Here is a 23,883-nt window from a genome sequence, read left to right on the forward strand (position 1 = left end):
TATATTAAAATATATATATTAATAAATATATATATATTAAAAAGATTAAAATAGTAAATAGCACAAAATTTTGCAAGCAGTAAAAAAAAACAATAAAAATGAATTAATATATAAAATGTTCTTTTGAAATAACTACGTAATGACGTGTAAACAAAAATAAAAATACTTTATTTACTTTAAACATACGCACTTGGAAAAAATTCAGTGGAGGTGCCGGGTATCGATCCCGGTACCTCTCGCATGCTAAGCGAGCGCTCTACCATCTGAGCTACACCCCCTTCGATTAACGTAGATGAAACATAAAATAATAACGTTATTGTAACAAACATGACCTATTCTGTAAAATACCTGCAAGGGTGGGTGTGGCTTTTAATCTTGAATTCGCCTCTTAATCTGCATTATCTATGCATTAAGTAGAAATAATAGTTTCATTTATTTGTTTACAACACGTCTGCTGATAAAAATAGACTATAATCATATATTTTACAGGGATAAAATGAAAGTAAAAGGCTATAAAGCAAGCCTAAATACGCTTTAGCTTTTTAATATAAATAACAGTCAATAATAACAGTCTTAACATTCATGAGTAACTCATCAAATTCACAACAGTTATGAAAAAACCAGTTCACCAAATTCGCAAAATAACATCATTTCATATGATCACGGAGCCTTTGGAAAACAGCCTTTCGAATCATTAATTGTAATTAAATTGTTTAAGTTCATTAAATAAGTTAGTTATGATAGGGTTTTTTTTATCATTATATTTTAGAATTTTTTTGTGGTGACAATATTAAAATGTAATCAAAATAAACTGCTGTAGGTAGAATTAACCATGCTTGCGTTTTTTTTTTTTTTTTTTTTTTTTTTTTTTTTTTTTAATTCTAGGGATATAGTTTAAAAAGAACAACAACAAAAAATATAAACTTTGACAGCAAATGTCTCCAAAACTGAGATGATGTAAAATACTTAACACGCAATATATGATTGCAAATTTTGTATGATTTTACCTGCAAAAAAATTACAATTTGGGTGCTTTGCAATTTGGTAACAAAACAAAATTACAAACAAAAATTACAATTTGGGTCTTCTGTTTGTGCAAACCATTTTACCTGAGAATAAAGAGTAGTGAGTACATCAAAATTGATACGTCAGTTGTAGTACTATATCGAATCAGAAAATCACATTTCCGGTAAAATATTTGGACGTCGCCCCCGTTTGAAACAACAAAATAGTAGCAGAAGCATTTAAATCAAAATTAATAATTATCATGCCCAAAGGAATATTCTATTTTGAACATGATCTGATTATGAAAGATTTGTTTTTTCGAATTTTAATTACGCTATAAGGGAAAAAAAATTAAATAAATAGCTATTTAAATAATTTAATAAATTTTTTTGTTTCATTAATAGTATTGGATAAAATGAGCGAAAATTATACTGCTTTGTGCTGAATAAATAAAGAAAATAGTACAATCGCATTTTACAAATGATAAGAAACATTTTGAATCGTTTGCTCAGAAATATTGTAAGCCATTTAATTTAAAAAATATGCCTTAAAATGTATTTCATACATCAATTACAAAAGGCCGGCAATCTTCATCATGTACGCCATAATAAAAATTTCAATGTTCTATAACCAATATTCAAAGATGATATTTTTTTTTTATATATTTGCTACTTTCAAAAAATACCTGGTATGAAAAATAGTATGAATACATTCAACGTCACTTTCTCGAAGTTTAATCGCGGCAAGTCACGAAGGGAATGAAATTTCGATGCATTTATATTGAGATGGCAAATACGATATTATTTATTGTAAGTACATTTATGTTTCTTCTAATATAATACTCGAATGAGAAGTTCAAGAAACACATTATTTAGCAATAATATAGGCTATTTTTTACTTATTTAGGAATTGCCTTCTCTTCTGTTCTCATTTTTACATTTTTTTTAATTCATTAATTTCAAAAGTGAAAAATTCTTGCTTGGTTTTGCTAAACACCTATAAATTATAAGCAAATAAAAAGCAGTAATTTCATCATAATATCTTAGAGCAGCAGTTCCTAAATGGTGTTCCGAGGAACCTTAGGGTTCCGTGACCGGTAACACAACCTAACTCTAATGTCCAGTTAAATTTATTTTTACGGTTCCGAAACCATGTTAGTAGTAAATGGTTACATAATCGCATAGTTTTGTACACATTTTTTTAACCACACCAATTGTTAACGGTATCAAAACCGTAAAGGTAAAAAAATTATCCTAATCGTAAACTTTACCGTTAATTGGATGGACAGACTGCTGCCGGTGATTTTACCGTAAGTTTAGAATGAAAATTCTAACAGTGCAAAATACTATTGAAAGTTCTTTTTTACACGTTATTTAGCTTTATTCATTTATAGAGTAAAAGTTCACCCATTCTTGATTTGAAGTTGTTTACATTTCTTTAAGTCGATCAAGTATTTATTCAGATTTACAGTTTGATGCAGCATGTAGAGCGAGAATCGAAATAATATCTTCTCGGGAAGACCTAAGGTCACTCTTTGAGGGCGCGAAAAGAAGTACAATTCGAATTCTTCAATAAAACAATGGCCTTTCTATGTTGATAGAAATTAGAAATTTGTAAGCAGTAGAGGTGTGTTCATTTGCCTGATTTATCATAAGGCCATAGAGGCCCTGGCCTGGTGCCCTTTAAATGTTATAAATAATTTTTTTTGGTTTTTTCCTCAAGAATTGTTTATTAGAATAATGATTTAACAAAAATTGCAATATTTATAAGCTCAAATTTACAAATATATCGTAATTTACCCAAGTTGGAAATAATTTAAAGGTTCTTCATGAATAAACAACAAGCAAATTTGGTTTAAAGTTATGACCGGGCCCCTGACATTTCTGAGGCTATCGTATATTGGACCCTGCATTTCTAGTTCCTTGGCCTAGGGCAGGGGTCGCCAAACTTTTTTGACCATCGACCCCTATATAATTTTTCAAATTCTCCATCGACCCCCATAAAAGTAATTTTTTATTAATTAAAACAAAACTCTATTTGAAACTGTGTTTGTACATTTATTTTATGATTTTAAACATTTATTAAAGTAATAGTACATTGTGTAACGATAGTTTAATGAAAAATATATTAATGTTGAAATTTAAATGCCTAAATATTTATTAAATAATAAGCAATTATGAATAAGTAGAAATAATAAGAAAAGTAACTGCAGATTTATTGCTTATAATCAATGAGATGGGTGTGCCTGGTGTTTTACATGCATTGATAATTTAAATTGATATCTAACCTAAACGAATGGTCTTATCGAAACAATAACTAATTAATTATCCAAAACTATAAAAGTTTTAATAATGACACTGAAAATATTCAGCACTGTTCCAAATATGCAAAGATAGCTGTGAAACTGCGTATGATATTTGCTCTTGTAACGTCAATGCTCGTCACACGTGACATTTGGACAAGCGCACATATGCATATGACTTATAAACTGTGCTCAGTTTGTGACACTGCTCGCTGGTACGTAAATACTACTTGTTTCACCCGAATAAATATAAGTTTATTAATTTATGTTTTATAAAGAAACTGATATTAAGTCAATTGTAAAAAAATTCACAAATTTTATATACTCAATTAGGTATGTGTGATTTGCGTATTAAGAACTGTTTTTTCTTCGACCCCCAATCGACCCAGTATTTCCGATCCAGTAATCGAACAGTATTTCTTAAAATAACTCAGATAAATCCATGTAGTTTTTGTTATTAATGATTTCAAGAAGCCAGGAAAATGACAGCATAAAAACCTACTCACCTTGAAAAAATTTTTGAAATAGATTTTGAGCCAGAAAATTGGTTCTTTATTCATGCAACAAGACATGTTCAGATAGGAGGTTATCTAATCAATCTATTAACTTAAGATTCCTGGCGCTATCTATTTTGGTTATAAATCACTATATAAAAGTAGTCAGGAAAATGACAGATTTTCATGGGACAAACAACTTATTGACAGAAAAAATGATTTTAAACGAAGTTTTAGTAAACAATACCCTTTGTATATATTCTAGAAATGCTTACATGGGATATAAGATTAAAAAAAATTGGATTTTGAAAAATGTATGGGAAGTTTTGAAGCTAGTTATTAATGGAAATATTGATTGGGACATGCCAGGAAAATGACATTTTGAAATTCAGTTAAATTTTTTAAGCATACAAAACAGTCAATGCTAGTGCAAAGTCATTTTAAAATGCTAACAACAATGATATTTATTAATTTTTTTTGAAAAAAAAGTTCTTTTAGTGTTATAGTATTAGATCTTGGAGCAAGGGACAGTAAATTGTCATGTTTCGTGAGAATCACCCATATACCTATATTGCTAAACCAGACCGTTTTCGATGTACCTTTTCTAAGAAATTGCTTATGATATTGCTTTGAAATTTTTTAGAGAAATTTGAGACTATATTAGTTGTACTCTGTGATAATGTTTCAGTGTTAACAGGAATACTTTTTGAGTTATGAAGGATTTTTGATTAAACTTTTAAAAAAGTTCACAGCTCATAATTTTTAAAAAATTTCCGTTAGAGACACATATTAACAGTTATCACAGTGTAAACATGTATATGAAAATATTCTGTGGCAAAAAAAAATTGAAGCAATATCTTGTTTTAATGCTAAGAAAAGGTACATCGAAAAAGACAAGTTTTATCATTATCTTTACATGCCCTACCGATTCCCCTTAAAAATTTAATAATTATCATTTTATAGTTTTTGAGAAGGACATAAATAAATGAATAATTAAAATATTGATAACTTTGGAAGTCATAAAACTATTTTCATTTTAATTATTTTAAAAAATATTCTTTGCATTTATTTTCGAACTTATTTAAATGCATATTAAGATACATGCCTAATACATATCTTGATCGAAATTTAAATTTCATATTCGTAAACTTTATATTAAAAACCTAAAGCGTATTTTTGCATTGGTTTATAGCCTTTTACTTTCATTTTATTCCTGTAAAATATTTTATTATAGTCTATTTTTATCAGCAAACGTGTTGTAAACAAATAAATGAAACTATTATTTCTACTTAATGCATAGATAATGCAGATAAAGAGGCGAATTGAAGATTAAGAACCGCACCCACCCTTGCAGGTATTTCACAGAGTAGGTCATGTTTGTTACAGTAACATTATTATTTTGTGTTTTATCAATGTTAACTGAAGGGGGTGTAGCTCAGATGGTAGAGCGCTCGCTTAGCATGCGAGAGGTACCGGGATCGATACCCGGCACCTCCACTTCTTTTTTCCCCCCCTCTGAAGTGCTTGAGTTAAAAGTAAATAAAGCATTTTTATTCTCGTTTACATGTCATTACGTATTTTTTTTAAAGAACATCGTTTGATGACATTTTATATATTTATTCATTTTTGTTATCTTTTATTTTTTTTTACTGCTTGCAAGATATTATTTAAACAAGAATAATTTTTTTAAACTATTGATTGATTTTTCGTAATTTTACTTTTTTAAATGTATTTTTATTTATAGGTTATGTATATTTTGAAGAGTAATAAAATGATAAATGATGTTAAAACTGATATATTACATAGATATAGAATGCATGCGAAATGAATTATTCTTTTCTGTTTCTTGCCTTGATTTTTCTACGAATGGTGTCGTTTAATTTTTCAATTTTTGTTTTTTACTCTATTTCGTTAGCATTAAATTTTTTATAATCACGTAATTAAAATGAGTATTGCAATACTAAACCTGAAATTAATTATATAAATTTATTTTATATTTAATTCAAAATTTGTAGACTGTTATTTTTTATTGTATAACGTTTTAAACTTTTTATTTATGCAATTTTAAATGACATTCGAAGCGACAAAAACTGTTTGTAAACAAGCTTTCTTGTATATTATTTCCTTTAATTCCTTTTAAATTACAATTAAAGGAAGCAATCTGGAGTTAAGATCCATTACCAGAAAAAGCCACGTGAGAAACCAGGCTATTGGATTAAAAATTATTGATTAAAGTATGTATTTTAAACTTATCCACGTATTCTTAAAATAATTTTTCAATTTTTTAAGTAGTATTTCCTTATTGTTTTATGAAATATATCATTTGCAACAAAATATAATTTTATTAAATAAGACTTGTTCAAAAAAGTGTAAAATACGTATAGTTATTTTCGATTGATTTATTGTGATAATTTGATGTCTGATCATTCGACGAAAACAGGGTTGGGTTAAGGTATGACGACGCCTGGGGACTAACCTGGGTACTGATGTCTGAATTGGGCCCTACCTATACTACATTATGCAAAACATACCTGTATTGAGAAATCTTTCTTATAAAATTCAGTTCTAATTAAACTTGTTTTACAAAAATTCAAACAAAAAAACGAAACTTTCTGATTTTTAAAATAATTTTTACAATATTAATTACATTAACCATGAATATTTGATAAAATCTCCATGCAGAAACGTTCTGCATGAAATTGTAAGTGTTAAGTTGCAGTATGTACTGCCAAACATACAAAATTTAAAAATTGTAGGAAACAAATTCGAATTTTTCATTTTTTTCTAAATTTATTTTATTTTTGTCTGCGGAGACCCCAGAAAATTGTGCACGTTTCATAAATGGTTACAAAAAATTAGTGAGAAAAAAATAAAGGAATCAAAGGCAATTTTACATTTAAAATTCCACAAGACTTTTAATGATTCTAAAAGAAAATTGTAAGACATTACATTAAAAAATATGTAATACTTTTTTTAGAAAATCACAAATTTAAATTCTACCTTCATAAACTTTAGAGTTCACCTAAAAATATACGGGTCTCGGACTTCAGCCACAGTAGCCCCCCGTTTATTCCGGCTCTGGATGAAAAAGTTATTTTTATTTAAATTGAATGGTTTATTGTATAAGTAGTGAATATTTAGTGCATAAAACATAAATGTCAACAGAATTCATATGTAGTTGCTGTTAACGTTATTGTTCCCAACTTCATTGAAGTGCCCTATTGCGAGTAATCACTTCCATAAATCCATAATCTGCACTTTAGTAACACGCCTTTTGACCCCAAGTACTGCTAAAACAATGCTCTTCCTTTTGCTAGCTGGAAAATAAACAATGTTCAAACAACTAATAAATAAAGGAGTACTCCCTATGAATGCATCCAACCATTTTATGAATATTCGATCGGGAACGAGTAGTTATCTAACTTCACACACCCCTCGAAACGGAGTTCCAGCAATTAATTAAAAATTCAAGCAATTCCTTTGTTTTCCTATTTCGGCTTTGCTATCCAGGGATTAAAGTATTTGTCATGGTATTGCTGAGAAAAATGTCACACGTCCTCGCCTTTTCGCGTGTAAAAAAAGAAATAGCAAAGCCGTTTTGCTTTTATTTATTTGTCTTTAAGTTCGGAAGTAATTGATATTTCGAGGTGTTGAAGTATTATGTTTGTTGAAGGATTGATGACCCCGACTTCCGAAAAAGTTTCTTGAACCTGTAATTGTGATGGATTAGGAGGTTTTTTTTCCCTCTCGCATTGTTTCTAATGCTTTAGAATTGATAATTTGTAATCCACCTCAATAATGTTTCTTTGTTGTTTCAAAATGTGTACAGTTGAACTGTGCATAAAAAAATTGACAACACGCAATGTAATTACTGTAAACATTCAGTACACGCGTATTAATGAACGTGGTTTAACATTTGTTTGCTATAAACTAAATTCTGATAAATTAAAAATATGAGATAATTTTATATTAATAATTCACGCAACCAGCAACAATTGCAGCACAATTACACAAATATTTAAAGGAAATATTATTAAAAAGTAAGCTAAAAAGATAAAGTTATTTTAAAAATATTGTTACTAATATTCAAAAATTGAAAATTGTTTATAAGTGGATTATGTATGGAAGTATAAATAAGAAAATGTATAATAAGTGTTAGTAAGAAAATATGGAGAAAAAAAAATTATCAATTTTCGATGATAAGAAAGTTACAATTGAAAATAGTATATATATATTTTTTTAACAAATTAGTTCTTGATGATTCTTTTTCTTTTCTTTTTTCAATCAATACTACAAGAGAATATATGGCTTATTTTTTTTATTTTCATTGTTTTCATTATTTTATTTATTTTCACACAAATTTGGTACTTGTAGAGAGCATATTTACCATCATTGACACAGTGTAATTTCTGAAAAACAATGTTTTTTTTCGGGGGGGGGGGGATCAAGGAATTGTGGAGAAACTATTAAGAGATTATACAGTGTACCAAAATAAAACTTTTTTGTTTATTTTATTTAAAATTTCAATCCTATAAAATGCGTATTATCAATTAAGCGCCGTTGCGCGTAAACCATACGGGTGATATAACCAATACAATAATTTTAGTCAACACACTGTCCAATTTTTTTTTTCATGTTTGAATTCATTCTTTAGTTCTAAATATTTTTTGCAAAAAATTTTCACTATCCGTTTTATGAGTGTGCGCCCTTGAGAGTTAGTAATGATTTCAAGAAATATAGTCATGGTTTCATTAAATTTAATTATAAATTTATTAAATTATGATATTTATACAGAATAAGTTTCAAGTTTTTTCTTCCCTGAGCCTCCTTAGAGACATAGTCTAGCGTAAAGTTTCCTATGAGACATTGTAATGCATGTTTTAATTTTTTTTTCAATACGTACTGTCACGTAATTAATTGGTTAAAAATATTTTTAAGCGTTTTGAAATTAACAGGATTTTAAAATTAAGTATTTTAAAATTTAATAGTACTGTGACCGGAAATAAACGTACTCATATTATGGAGAATTGACTTGGATTTATTAGTACTTAAATCGTAGATCCAACAGTTTTACTAGAATTTAAATTCCAATAATAATTTAAAAGAAAAAAAAAACAATTTATAGATAACGATGATTTTTTTTATCAGTGATCTTAAATTTGACATGATAATGAATGACACCAATTTAATGAATATTATACTTAGTAAATATGAACAATCACAATTATTATGACTAAGGGTCGCTGAAATTTAAAATTTCTGGGATTTTAGTAACGCATTATTAGAAACCAAAAAAACCCTAAAAGGCCATAATTTTCCGAATTTCTTTAAAAAAAAAAAAAAAAAAAAAAAAAAAAAAAAAAAAAACAGGTTAAATTTTACTAAAATATGGATTCTTGACAAAGATTTTTTTAACGCCATGGTGACCTGACAGTTGGAGTTTATAGTCACCTTTCTATAATTAAAGTTGTTGCCTTCAATAAATATATTTATTTAAAGAAATACTTGTCAGGGTTTCATAATTTAAATTTTCTAAAGTAAAAATACATAAAAAGCACAATGCTTCAGAAAGCTTTTAAGTAATTTAATTTCATTCTACAGCGAGACGAAAATCATAAGAAATCAACTCAAAATCAACGGCAACCCACTCGTGGCACCATCGTCCTACGGAATTTTCATGCATGTCCGCCATCTTTGAAGAAGAAGAAAAAAACGAGGTTAATTAAATTTAGCGCTTGCTTTTTTATCCGAAGAGCACTCGAGTCCACGTAATCTATCATGATAGGAAGTGGGTTCATAAAGGCTGCTTCTTTCTGCGATGATTGAGTGGATTGGATATGTATGCTCGATAATCTCACTGATCTGCAAAGCGAGGACAGACGCTGTCTCCAGCAAAAAATGTGCTTGTCGGCGTCCATTTTAATAAAGAATGAAATTTTTCCTCTTTTTCTTGCTTTAATTCCGGATTTGTAGAGAAAATGCCAAATAGGGTAAAGATAAATTAGTAAGGAAGTAAGGTTTAAAAGCTCAAAAGTAGCAGTGAGGTAGGAGTTCCTTTGGAATTTAAATATCGCGATATACTGTCAAACAAAATATTCCACATTTGCAATTCCCATTCATTAGACAATAGTTTTATTTCAGTCGTAGTGGCTCAGGGAATGGAGCTCTCGAATCTGAATGTTCAAATCCCAACGATGGCTGGTGAATAAGAATTCCGCATCCAGTTAACGCAGACCACACTGCTGACGTAAAATATTATCAGTGATAGACGGATCATGGGTTACAGTCACCTTGCCATTAGGCAAACCGTGGGAGGTTTTCGTGGTTTTCCTCTCCATAAAAAGGCAAATGCGGTTTAGTTACATGAAAAAGTCCTTCATTTCCCAATTAAAAATTTTCTCCCAATACTTGATCCACGAATTCCTTGTCTTTTGCATTGGGTTCAAAATTACATTACGTACACCCAAAAATTGGATCAGAAAAACTATAAAACAATTATTTTGCCTATAAATGGTTTTTTGAAACGACTATTTGCAGAAAACTGCAAAATTGGGTTGTTCAAAGGCAGTTAGGAAGCAAAATATATAAAAAAGTAGTTTTATTTTTAAAATGAAGAGAAAACTCTCGTTCTTTTAATATTAGTTTCAGAAATCAATGAGTAAGTTAAGACTGGATTTGTATAATGGATTTGCCGAGTGAGTTAAGAGTCAATACTTATAATAGTATCCGGGGCCCCCACTAAGCATTTGCCACCTCGCCAAATGTGATAAAATAGTAAATTCTGCGAAAAAAAAATTTTTTTTGGTGATTGATTCTTTCTTTCGAAGAGAGGAATATATATTCCTCTCAATCCTTAAAAAAATTAATTAATAAATAAAGAGGTCCAAATGATATTTCCTGAACAAATCCTGTATTTTTATTCGATTACCGAAATTTTCGTTAGATACGTCGCATAGCCAACTAGAATTATATTAAGTGTAGATAATGTAAGCATTAAGCAACAAGAAATATGTAATCATGAGACAAACTACTATAAAATAAAGATTAACACGCTCGTTGCCGTATCACTCAATATCACTTTTTCCGTACAGTTTGTGCCAATAAAACAAATTAAGCATTCGCAATATGCATATTATCATCCAGTTATTTTTGCAAAAAATACGTCTCCTCTTGACAATACACACAATAACGTGACAAGAACATAATGTTGCTTCAGGTTTATCCTTATCGGTCTGAGAAGTTATCAAAAATTAACCCCAACCTATTCCAATTTCTTTTCCTTAAAGACGATAAAAGATAGACATTTTTCATCCTCCCTTCCATTCATTGCTCATTTACTATTCCCAACAGCAAAATGACTCTTGATTGGAGTTTGCATTTTATAAAATAATTTATTTTATGGTAAATTTGTATAGTGATTTGAAGTTTTCTATCAGAAAAAATCAATCATAAAAAATTTGTTAAAATTTGTCTTCGGCTAAGAATTTTAAAATTTGGCTAATACTTTTGATATTTGGCTAATTTACTGGCTAATAATTTGAAGTCCCTAGCATGGGCTCTGGTATTGTTGTTGATATTATTAAAATCAACAAATACTTTTCATGATAATGATCACGATATTACTCTATTTGGTGAGTATCGTCGTCTAAAATAATCACGGTATTATAGTTGTTTGTAGTAACCTTATAGTCTGCATTTATCGAACACATAATATTTATAATATACAGTTAAAATATATTGTTATTGCCATACTTAAAATGTATTGCTGTTTCACGATTTTTTATCCAGCTGTACTATATAACATATTAATATATATTTAATAAAGATAATGATTTATTTAAATAGCTTTGTAGAAGGAGAGATGAAAAAATATTATTGTTCAGTTTTATTATTTATAATTAGGCGAAAACACTTTGTTATTTTGTCAAAAACTCAGAGAAGAAGCATTTTTGACTGGTGTTAAAAAAATAAGTTTAAAATAGAGAAAGTATTTACTTTGTGAAAAAGAAATTTCTGTGATATTTTAAATCAATTCTAACTGTAATAATAATTACAGAATTTAAACGTACTCATTATAAGAGAGAGTAGTAATAACGTACAATAATCCAACAATACGAAGATGTACAAATTCGGATTATTTATTAACGATAATCCTAGATTAATTTAAATAACATAATCATTTGCATGCATGTTAGTCATATAATCGCTGTAAAACGTATAACAAAAATTTAATAACGGTGTTTTATTAGTAAATTTCATTTATATATTTCAAATTTTTAAGACATACTTTTTCAGCTTTTCACTGTCTTGGCTTATTAATTTTACATTTTTAATTTACAATTCTACATGGGCCTTATGATTAAGAATAAGTTAAGCAAAAGGATAGCAGTGCAGACTAATTTCTCTGTTTCAAATATCTTTGCCATATTAAAGCAGCGATGCATTTGTATAACATACTTAATGTGATCTATAGCGTTCACAAAGCATGCGATATATTTTCAAGAATAAATACGAAAGCATTTAAACCAATCAGAAAAGAAAGAGGCAAATGACACGAGAAATTAATAACTAAGAAAACTGAGGTTGGTTAAATCCTGTTTACGAAACTAAATCACTTAAGTTTCCTCTTTGTTCTGAACTGCTTGTAGGAGAAAAACAACAGCTGTTGAATCTCAGTCATTAGTGCCCGCCTCCAAATCGAATTAAGATAAACGATTTAATCCCTATTTTTCTTAGATTCAAAGCCCCCCAGTCCCATAAGCCATTACAGGATGCTCCAAACATCTTATTTGGAATGGATGTAAAAACTTTACAATCGATGGCACTAATGGATGAAGATGCAAAATTATTCTAATTTAGGATGCACCTTAGAGATGTTTCTGGAATTTAAAGAATCTTATCTTTAAAAAGAAGAGGGTGATTCTTTTTTTATTTGTTTATTTAAATTCGACTTTTATGGTAACGGCTGTAAAAAATTTCAAATATTCATGACTGTTTTTAATGCCTTTTCAGGCCAATTATTTTTTCTAAGATTTTACAAAGATACAATTTAAATTTTCATATGCGAAGGGGAATTACTTTTTAAACGTCAGCATTTTTATTTTGCTTAATTATTTAAAACGTTCATATCTTATGAATCTTTCGATTGACTTAAACCTAATGGCATTTAGTAAGAATTTGATTTTTATAAGGGCAGTCTATAACTTTAAAGTCGTTCTAACTACTATAGTTCACTCACGGACAACATTGGAACTATTTGAGAGAACTTCTTTGTCATAATGATGCATGCCTGAGTCAAAGTAGTAGTGTCCGGCAAAATAACATAGCATTAATGCTATTTTTAGTATAAATTAAAATTGTCTATAAAACTAAACAAACACGGTAAAAAAAAAACTTATTATGATTGCTAAGGACTGCTAATTTTTCAGAAAGTCTCTTTAAAGGAGATAAGGGCAGTTTTTTTAAAAATAATTTTAAAGTTGTTTTTGAATCTGAATGAGCTATATTTTTTTAAACACATATTTAGTTATATTTTTTACAGGCTCACTTTTTACTTTTCCGTACGGTTAAAATTTAAGATTCACAACGCATGCGCGCAATGCATTTCTCCAAATCACAGTATCATTAAGGAGTTCATGCTTTCTACGCAAACTCTGAAGAGAATCGTGTTTGTTTCATACACTGAGTAAAAGCGTATGGTTATAACTACCAGAATATGGTATAATTTACCGTGTTTCTGGCTCTATGGGAACACTAAGTAATCTCGGTAATTTTTACTGAAGCACTTTGGTAATGAGTTTGGTAAAATTAACAATGCAAATTGCTAAATGTGTTAAAATTTGATAATTTTAACGTGATACCTTAGAGCATGTCAGAAGAACTATAATTTTGAAAACCGCAATTTCCTTTAAACCTTTAGCACATGAACGAAAAAATTAGCAAACAAATAGTATAACACCAGATTGCCCAAGGAAGTCATTTTGACTGCTTTTTAATTTCAATTAGAAAAACAATGATGACGCAATTTCTTAGAATTTCATGACATATAATTGTTTTATTGTTAAAATTTACTAATAATTTGTTATATAACTGAAAATACTATCAAAAATATTGAAAATTAATTTTAAACAAACTCTTTATACATTAGTTATTCTTTCACAATGCAATCATTTTGACTGCTTTTGGGCCATATAGGTATTTCAGTCTTTCAAGTGTTAAATACCGTATAGTTTGGTATTATTACGAGAATTAAGTGTTTTATTTTTATTTTTTCATATTTACCGGCAATTCATTACCATATAGTACGGTAATCTTATGAGAATTTTTTTCTACATGTTGTTATACCGTTGTGCAAATCCTACTAACGTGAGCTGGCAAGTTGTTACGTAAGAGTGCGAAATCATTCTAGTTCGCGTTAAGGTTAACGAAAGACAAACGCTATGCAAAATTTCTCAATATTTTCTCAGTTATTACAGCTCATAAATTTCAAAGACATAAAATATTTTCTTACTAACATTTGTTCATATTTTTTATAATCGAAAATTCTCCTACAGTATTCAAATTATTCATAGTAGTCATATTATTAGATTTGGTTTCTCTGTAAGGAAAAAAAAAACATTTCTATTTCGGAATGTCTGGTAAAAAAAACAAGAATCTGCAGTAGTATTAAAGCAAATAACTTCTTTGGGATTAAACTTAACAATGCACGCTTGTATGTCCTTAACTACACAAATCCATCATGGGCTTCTCCAAAGGTCAGCGGTAAGTGGGGATCCAGATACGTGTCCGGACTTAACCGAAAACAAATCGTCCGGCAATATTCCACATTCCATGAAAGAGGCTAACTCGAATGGATTACGGCCTCTATCTCTAAGGAACAGGAACACTTACTTTATCACATTAATTACCCTTAAAAACATGGAGGGACATTGTTCCATGGAGCGTTAAGGGCAACAAGGTATTTACTGGGGCTTTGTATCTCGTCTGTAGGCCTTGATTTTTTTTTCTTTCTTAAAGTAGAATGACCAACATAACAACTTTAAGCATTTCTATACCATTTGGTAATGATTCCGGAATTAGAGGAGTCGTTTGTGCGAAACTGGAATGTAGATAATAAAAAAAAAGGAACGGGGGATTATTGACCATGTTATAAGCGAAAATCAATTGACGCTTGGATGACCAAATCTGGAAATTATGACGAAATGAAGTAGGGCGGAAAAAGAAAAAAAAACCTCATAAATAATTAGAAACATTAATTTATTAGAACATCCGCGTAGGCAGTGTTAATAGCCGAAGCTATCCTTTAATGATAGCTATTTTTCATTATCAGGGTTTCTAGGTAATTCTGATTTAGGGGTTTAAGGTGGAAAAAAAGAGTTTAAAATAACTTTTAGCTTCCAGAAGAGTAATTGAAATATTAATAAATTGAAATAAATAAATTGAATAAGTATTTTAATGATACTTTTTTTGAAATATAACAGTTATACAGTTTATAGAAAAAATAAATAAAGGCAAATTACTATAATTGGAAATTATTAGAAAAGCGTTATTGTTACATTTACTGTTTATTTCCAACAGAAACGCATTTGTTTGATATTAAGGTACTATAAATAAAGAGTTTTAATGGCACAATAGCCGAAACTGCAATATTGCGCCAAATACAAAACATCGTAGTTCAATCAATATAATAAAATAAAGATGGGTTATAGACTAAGCATGGGAAAAAAATAAAAAATAGCTTAGACTGACTAATAAGGCAAAGAGTGTAAGCGCAATTTGATGTCGTGCGGCATGTATTTAACTTAAATCAATATCAAGTTTAATTAATAGTATGAGAGAATAGGAAGAGTTATGCCCGGTGAAAAAAACTCTGGTATTTTTACCGTGCTGTATGGTAATGACATTTCTGGCATAAAAACCATAATTCTGGTATTAAAAAAACTAAATATACGATATTTTAACCATTCATTTATTAATTTTAGTTCATATGGTAACGCTGGAAATTCTGGTTTTCAATATTATTGTTCTAATTCTTACACATTTAATAAAAACATACAAAATTGAAAAGTGATTTTAACCGAATAAATGGTTTTTAAGTATGGTAAATAAATCAAAATGGTAAATAAATCAAAATGGTAAATAAATAATAAAATAAATAAATAATAAAATTAATAAATAATAAAATAAATAAATAATAAAATAAATAAATAATAAAATGAATAAATAATAAAATGAATAAATAATAAAATAAATAAATAATTAAAACTTATTAAATTAAAAAATGGATTTAATGCCCTTTAATTTAATTTTCCAATAAAAAATAACATGTATCACCTACAAAACTGTAAGCATGCTTAACATTCAAGGTAGAACTATTTTTTAATTCCGGAATAGGGTAATGGAATAACAAAAAATAAGATTTCTACAGTTTAGACTGTTGGATTGCATCACGATAAGAATGTAATGATAAGAAATAATTACTTCCTAATAATTGCTATCGATTACCAGCTACAATGGTTATTTAAAAAGCAGAAAATAAGCTAAAAAGAGTTTTTTCATCTGACCAGAAGAGACTTTGAAGAACATGAGTAGCGCGCGACAATAAGATATTAAAATGGTGCAACTTGCTATAGCGATATGATAAAATGGTACAGCTTGTGTTAACATTGTGTTAAAATGCAACAAATTGTGATAACGAAATACTAAAACAGGTCACTTGCCGAAAAGATTTAAACAGGAAACTTGCGATAACCATTTGTTTAAATGGTACAACTTATGATAACTAAATATCAAAATTGGTATTTATGTTAGAAATGTTAAAATACTACAAGTTGCAATAACAGATATGTTAAAATGGTACAAGTTCCGATAACTATATGTTAAAATCATGCAATTTGGGATAACGATATGTCAAAAAGGTACAATTAGTGACAACATGATGTTAAAAATAGTACAACTTTCGAATAAATAAGCGTTAAACAAATTACAAATAATGCAAACAACCAGCTTTAGTAGCGAAATTTTGTTGGTGTCTGAAAAAAGGATAATAGATCGAAATAATTAATTACTGAAATCTATTTCCATAAAGGACTTATTTTGTTAAAAAAAATAGTAAACCTTTCATTCTAAATAAAAATTGATAAACTAACAAATAATAAAAACAGTTTCAGCAGTAACAAATACGATAAATAATTATTCAATCCACAGTTATTTAATAATTGAAACAAATAATAATAGGCTGAAATAATGAATAATTGAAGCCTGTTTCTGAGAAAGACTTATTTAGGTTGCCATAAACCCATTAGCGTTATCTCAAACTGTGTATTTATAAAGCATGTTTTAAGTTAAACCCCCAAAAATAAACGTGTTATTTAAATTTAAAAATGAGTCAGAAGTAATTTTGAGCTTAAGATAAATAAAAGAGAAAGAAAAAAGTGGACTTTGAATGTTTACTTGTAAGAGAATGTAAGATATATGTTTAAAACAAGGGTTTTGTGTGTTTTAAGCGTTTGATAACAAATGATTTGAAAGAGTTATTTAGGGTTATGAAAACATGGGCCACCCACAGAATAAGATATTGGTGAAAGAAAAACTAACACACGTTGAAAAAACATGGGAAATGAAAGATTTATTTCGATAAACAACCTACGTAAGATATCGAGTTTTTTCTTATGCATTTATTAAATACATATATTCTTACACGTAAATGCTCATACACAAAACATATATTCCTACACGTAAGCCTTTCTCAGTTTCTTCAGAGTTTAATGAACAATATTTTATATCCATTTAAGACAACTTTCTCTTTTGTAAAAATGTTGTTTTTTTAATGTTCATATGTTAAGAATATATACATATATTAAGAAAATAATCTCTAAAAATAACGAAAATGTTTGAATAAGCCTTTTTTAAGAAATTAAATACAATTTTAAGATATTATTATAAGTGTTAATATTTTTAAAACCCACAGCATGCAAAATGACCTAAAAAAAAGAGGCATATCATTAGCTTTCTCCTGCTAGAGTAATAATAATAATAGTTAAAAGTAAATTATGGATCAAAATAAACTCAATTCAAGATAGTATTATTGCAAAGCATTATTTCGAAACATACGTGCTAAAATATTTTTAGTGATGACAACTATTTTAAAATAAGCACTAACTCGGTTCTTTCCAAAAATATTTTACAACGTTTTTTCTTAAGTTGATAATAAAAATATTTTTTTCTATGATTTAAAAAAAATTAAACTGAACAAAGCTAGCCGTGAACCTTAAAGCCCAATATGAAGCACTGGTATGGTTAAAAAACTAAATGGATTTGTAAATCTTGAAAACTACATGGTTTTAAAACTGCAAAAATGAAATTTAACTGGACATTAGAGTTAGGTTGTGGTTGAGTTGTGTTTTGTGCAGTAAAACGTGGAATACGGTTTAAGTACTTTATCTAGTGGTGTCATTTCTCGTGAGTGATGGAAAATACTAGACTTTTTTGATTAAAGGAGCTGTGTGATGCGTTAACGATAGTTTCGTATTCCAATGATTCAGGATCACTAAATGAGGAGACTGGAAGCACCGCATGTGCTGAAGGAATGAGTAAATATTGAGGTGTAAATGCTGGGATCTGAACCCTGTTCAGCGGTCATGAGATTGATAGTTCAGCAGTCTCAGCTGCAGCGAGCTAAGCGTCTTTATAAGATGTTCACCATGCACTTATTATTATAAATTATGAGGCATACACTGTTGTGTTAGACATCCGATGATGAAAAACAAAAATATGAGTTTGTAATTTTGATCGTATGGCTTAGCTTCCAAATTTTGAAGAATATCTGCTAAATTCCCTTTGTCTACGGATCTAGTTGGAATGGATAAAATTCTAATTATTTAACCGTATTAAGTGAAAACAATCAATAAACTATTTTTCTCACAGCTAACAGCTTTATACTATCATTTTTTATGGGTATTTGACATTTGGTTGAATACAGTAAGATAACAGTTAAGTTAATTGTCATTTAACCATTTTGTTTTTTGATAAATTTCTAGAGAATCTCTGATAATAATAATATCAAGAATGTTTTACTTGAAAAATGGCAAAAATTTAAGAAATTTATTTTTTGTTGTCCTTTTTTATTGCTTACTCTTAATAAATTAAAATCGAACAGTTAACATGTTTTCTAAAATAAGGAGGATTTAATAAATTGCATATCACCTGTTTGAAAGTGCCATAACGTAAGAGACTTAGCGTTATGTTGCAATGCAATAATGAACTATGACATTATTGCGACTGCAAATTGAATACGCTCTACGCGCTATGTTTAGTCATGTATGTTTAATGCAACCAAAAGCATTTTTCAGAAATTCAGTGGAACAAACTGAACCTTTTTCCATTTAATTTGATAGCATTTTATTTCATTTTATTTTATTATTAATTTTTTAAAAATTTCAAATGGCATCGCTTAGAGTAGCAGTCATTTGAAATAACAGTTTCAATAATTTAAAACAAGTTGTTCGTAAGTAACTCTTGTAAAGCAATCTGAAATCTTTCAGGACACTGAAATTATATCAAGACTCCAAATAATTGGGCATTCATTATTTTGAAGCAAATGTCTCAAAAGAGGACAAATATTTTTGGTTTTAAACAAATAGGTTAATTAATTAATAAAAATTAATCAATTATTAATTAATTTATTAAATACATTATATTGAATTAAGTTATAATTGTTAATTAATTATCAAGCAAGTTATTATAAATTAATTAGTAATTAAATAAAAAATAAAAAATTAATTGAGCAATTAAATAGTTATAGTAATAATTAATTAATTTTTTTGTTTACTACTGTTTCAGTATTGGATACTGTTTCGTGATGCTCTACATTTTCAGCTACTGTGGTACATACATTAATAAAAAAATCAAGCAAAGCAATGTGTTCAATGTGTAACTGTGTGAAATTTAATTGATTTAACGATCTATAATAATAAAATAATTGAAATTGAAAATTTTTATAAGGAATCAAAATATTTCGAGTTATGTGACAGAAACGTTGAAAAATAGACAAAATTACTTTTCTTTAATCTGCAGAAATTACATCATTTCCAAAATGAGAAAAAAATATAACAAATTAATTGACGAAGTTCATAATTAATTAATTTACTTTAACGATGCTTTGGAATTAAGAAATCACTATAAAAATAAGTTAAACTTTTCCAATTCGAAGCCAAAGTATAAAAACGCAGTTTTCTTATTTTTCCACATTTTCAAACTTCGGCAGTTAACAATTTATCGCTAAATTTTTGAACGTTAATTTTCAAGCACCAACGAAACTTTAGCTTATCAGAATAGCTTTGCAGTCATTATTTTTATTACATAATTGCCTTACAGAGTAGAACTAGGTTACCTCCCAAACCATAATTAATTTAATCTCAACACCTGACCCATTAAAATGGACTTCTAATTTTAACAGCTTTTGTTTTTTTTATTTTGCAGCAGATAGAAAAAATTAAAATGCATATTCTCTATAAACTTTTCCCCACCTCACATCGATCTTATACGTGAATAATGCAGAAAATAGTGAAAAATACGTGAAAATAGTGAAAAAAATAAAGGTTAATATAAGAAACACAAACATTTTGTAATAGTAAACATTTCAAAAATGTTATGAATTCTTTCTCTATATTAAAAAATTTTTTTGATGGTGCCAAAGCTATTCTATAGTTTCAATTATATGATCTAAAACCCTCTTAAGCCTCGAACAACGTGAATAAAGCATAAATAAAGCCACAAAAACAGCAATACTATAGTTTCGGTTATATTATAACGAAACTCACGCTGAGGATTTTTTTTAACCCAACTACAGCATGTCTACCTTGTGGCTTTATTTGTGATTTATTTTTGCTGTTTAGCTACACTTTCAAATTGAAATACGCATAACAAGCAACCTTTATGCAAGGAGAAAAAAAAAGTTGGTAAAATTATAGTATTGTAATGGCATTTCTGGAAATAAAATACATAATTTTGGTTAATAAAACCAAAACAAACGGTATTCAAACCATTTATTTAGAGATTTTTCCGTTTATATGGGAACGGTAACTGTTTACCGGAAATTCAGGTTTTCAAAATTATAGTTTTCATTACCACAAATTTAGTAAAAAATATAGAATTGAATAAATAAATGGTCCTTATGCCATGCCCTAATAATATGGCATAAATTTTATGTTATGAAAAAATTACAAAATTCCACCACATTTAGCAAATTCTATTACGCATTTGATATATATTTTATTGTTAATCTTACCAAAAACATTACCAAAGTGCTTCGGTAAAAATTACCGAGCTTTTCGGCTTCCCCATAGAACCAGATACACTGTATTTACCGTATTCTGTTAGTTTAGACTCAGTGTAATAAATCAATAAATATACGAAACAAGCATGGTAAGGAAGTGCGAATAATTTTTATGAAACGGTTAAATTCCTTAAAATGTGTAACAAAACTCTCATATTCGCACTAATTTAAACTTTAATTCAGTGATGCGACTGCCCAAAGAAGGCCAAGGCCCACTGTATACAGTAGGCCTTGGCCTTCTTTGGGCAGTCGCTGTGCGCAGTTGACCTAACAAGGCCTACTGTGCGCAGTAGGCCTAGTTAGTTTTTTTGACCTTGGGATTTGGCGTGGAGGAGCAGAAGTTTCGGTTGGGAGGTCAGCCGAACGCGGAACCCCCACTCTTTAATCCCCGAGCATGCTTGGTAAGCATTTTATTAACCCACTGAAGGTATAAACGGCTGAGTCAATCTTGTCCTGCCTGAGTATCAAACCCAGGACCTGTGATATGAGAGTGCGAAGCGCTACCACTCAGCCACCGGGCGTCTTCCCACTAATTTGTGTTTTAGAAAACTATTATCACGTAGAATAATATTGTTTTTGTTCATTTATTTTTAAATGATAATAAAGTTGCATTCACCCTTTGACGCAGATGGGACACCGGTATCCCTTGTATATATCCATATATTTCATGACGCTCTAATTACAAGAAAAAGTGCATTTCGGTATTAAAGTAAAAAAAAAAACAGTCTAATAATTACTGAAGAAAAAAATCTGTTAGATTAACGGAATTATATTTGTACTAAAATATAAAATAAAAAAATTAAAAAAAAATTCTTTCGAAATCTTTTTTTTATTCTTGTTTAAAAATTTATCGACATTTGATTTGGTTAATAGAGAGATTTCAATGATGATTGATGAATAACTGTTTCTCTTAGATCTAAATAACTGCAAATGTGAAAAATGATTGTTTGGAAGAGAGCCGTGTATGAAAGATTTTATCTTTAACTCAAAAAAAGAAGAAAGAAAAAAAAGAGAAAAAAAAAGGCGCCGTTGTTTCATGCTGTTTTTTATAACCATAAATCATTTAAAGTGAAATATAATACTTTTCATCTATTTTAACCTAACTTATACAAAGTAATGAAAAAGTATGAAAATATGTTTAATAATAATTATACATCAAGAAGTTAGATAAATAATATATTTTTTACTTTAAACCTTCTAATAAAAACGCATATTTCGATCACAAAACTTCATCGTCACTTTTAAAATTTTGAGTTAAGCTTGTTTATTCGTTACGTCAGGGTAGCTTTCATCATTTATGTATTTGGTTAGCAAAGATTTTTTGGGTTTAAATGTTTTATTCATTTGGCATTTCTTCTCAGAAACATAAATGTATGCCCCTTTCAATCTTTTGTATTTACGCGAGATTCTAATAATAACTTACATCATATCATCAGCTTTCACCATTTGTACAGCCGCTGTTACAAAAGCGGACTTTTCAAAAGTTGTTGCTATACAGGATAGATAAGTCTGGAAATACCAGAAAGGGGTGACCAGTTTGCTCCACGAAGAATCAGGATTTGCTTATTTGTTTATACAATCTTCCCTTCCACTATTTGCCGTAAAATTAGTTTAATGGGATTTGTTTAAAGAGTTGACTGTTATCATTTAACACAGAATGTTTGATCTTAAACTCGTGTTCTTTATGTAAATAGATTTTGATCACGTGATGGGAGTCACGAGTGACTGAGTAATGATGATATGCTTACACTAAGGTACATCATTNCGTTTAAAATTTTGAGTTAAGCTTGTTTATTCGTTACGCCAGGGTAGCTTTCATCATTTATGTATTTGGTTAGCAAAGATTTTTGTGGGTTTAAATGTTTTATTCATTTGGCATTTCTTCTCAGAAACATAAATGTATGCCCCTTTCAATCTTTTGTATTTACACGAGATTCTAATAATAACTTACATCACATCGTCAGCTTTCACCATTTGTACAGCCGCTGTTACAAAAGCGGATTTTTCAAAGGATTTCTATACAGGATAGATAAGTCTGGAAATACCAGAAAGGGGTGTCCAGTTTGCTCCACGAAGAATCAGGATTTGCTTGTTTGTTTATGCAATCTTCCCTTCCACTATTTACCGCTAAATTAGTTCTATGGGATTTGTTTAAAGAGTTGACTGTTATCATTAAACACAGCATGTTTGATCTTAAACTCATGTTCTTTATGTAAATAGATTTTGATCACGTGATAGGAGTCACGAGCGACTGAGTAATGATGATATGCTTACACTAAGTACATCATTTTAAAGAAGAAGAAAAATTTAAAAAGGGAAAAAAAAAGTTTTGAATCGGTGTTTAATTATGAAAAGTTTTGGAACCTGAATTTATCTGAATAAAAACGGCTTATTTAAAAAGTTTAAATTTATACGATTTCCTCAGGTTTTCTCCTAAAGAAAAATCGCTCTGATATTTAAATTATTCTAAAGATAGTTTATTCTTTGACAAAGAAAGACAGTATATCTCTCTCTTTCTCTCTCTTTATATATATATATATATGATGTAACATAATAAAGACAAAAAGGTTAAAGAAAAGAGAGATTAACGAAGAAAATTAGGAAAAACAATAAGCTTTATTTTCTGCGCATAAGCTGCAAATAAGTAGAACTCATAAAATAAGTTAAAAATATAGAGAAGACAAGGAAAAAGATATAAAGAGTTTTTAAAAGAGAAGAAAAAAATTGCTAAAAAATGTTTTTAAGAA

At 28.8% G+C, this 23,883-nt stretch overlaps 1 protein-coding gene, 1 long non-coding RNA gene and 2 other non-coding genes across 11 annotated transcripts in view; 2 read left to right on the forward strand and 2 right to left on the reverse strand.

Annotated features, from left to right (window-relative positions):
* The window catches only part of LOC107442127 (neuron navigator 2), a 524,062-nt gene that overhangs the window by 266,000 nt on the left and 234,179 nt on the right, over positions 1–23,883 (reverse strand). The window lies entirely within an intron of this gene.
* On the reverse strand, positions 206–278 carry TRNAA-AGC (transfer RNA alanine (anticodon AGC)). The gene has a single exon. It is a non-coding gene; the product is annotated as a tRNA-Ala (tRNA).
* TRNAA-AGC (transfer RNA alanine (anticodon AGC)) lies at positions 5,226–5,298 on the forward strand. The gene has a single exon. It is a non-coding gene; the product is annotated as a tRNA-Ala (tRNA).
* Positions 5,246–23,883, forward strand: part of LOC139425404 (uncharacterized) — a 55,811-nt gene continuing 37,173 nt past the window's right edge. Inside the window, exons 1-2 of the long non-coding RNA XR_011636657.1 lie at positions 5,246–5,336; positions 5,955–6,035. This is a non-coding gene — a long non-coding RNA (uncharacterized lncRNA). The remainder of the gene's footprint in view (positions 5,337–5,954; positions 6,036–23,883) is intronic.

The sequence above is a fragment of the Parasteatoda tepidariorum genome, chromosome 4, assembly GCF_043381705.1.
Source record: "Parasteatoda tepidariorum isolate YZ-2023 chromosome 4, CAS_Ptep_4.0, whole genome shotgun sequence".
In the NCBI taxonomy this organism is placed as follows: Eukaryota; Metazoa; Arthropoda; class Arachnida; order Araneae; family Theridiidae; genus Parasteatoda; species Parasteatoda tepidariorum.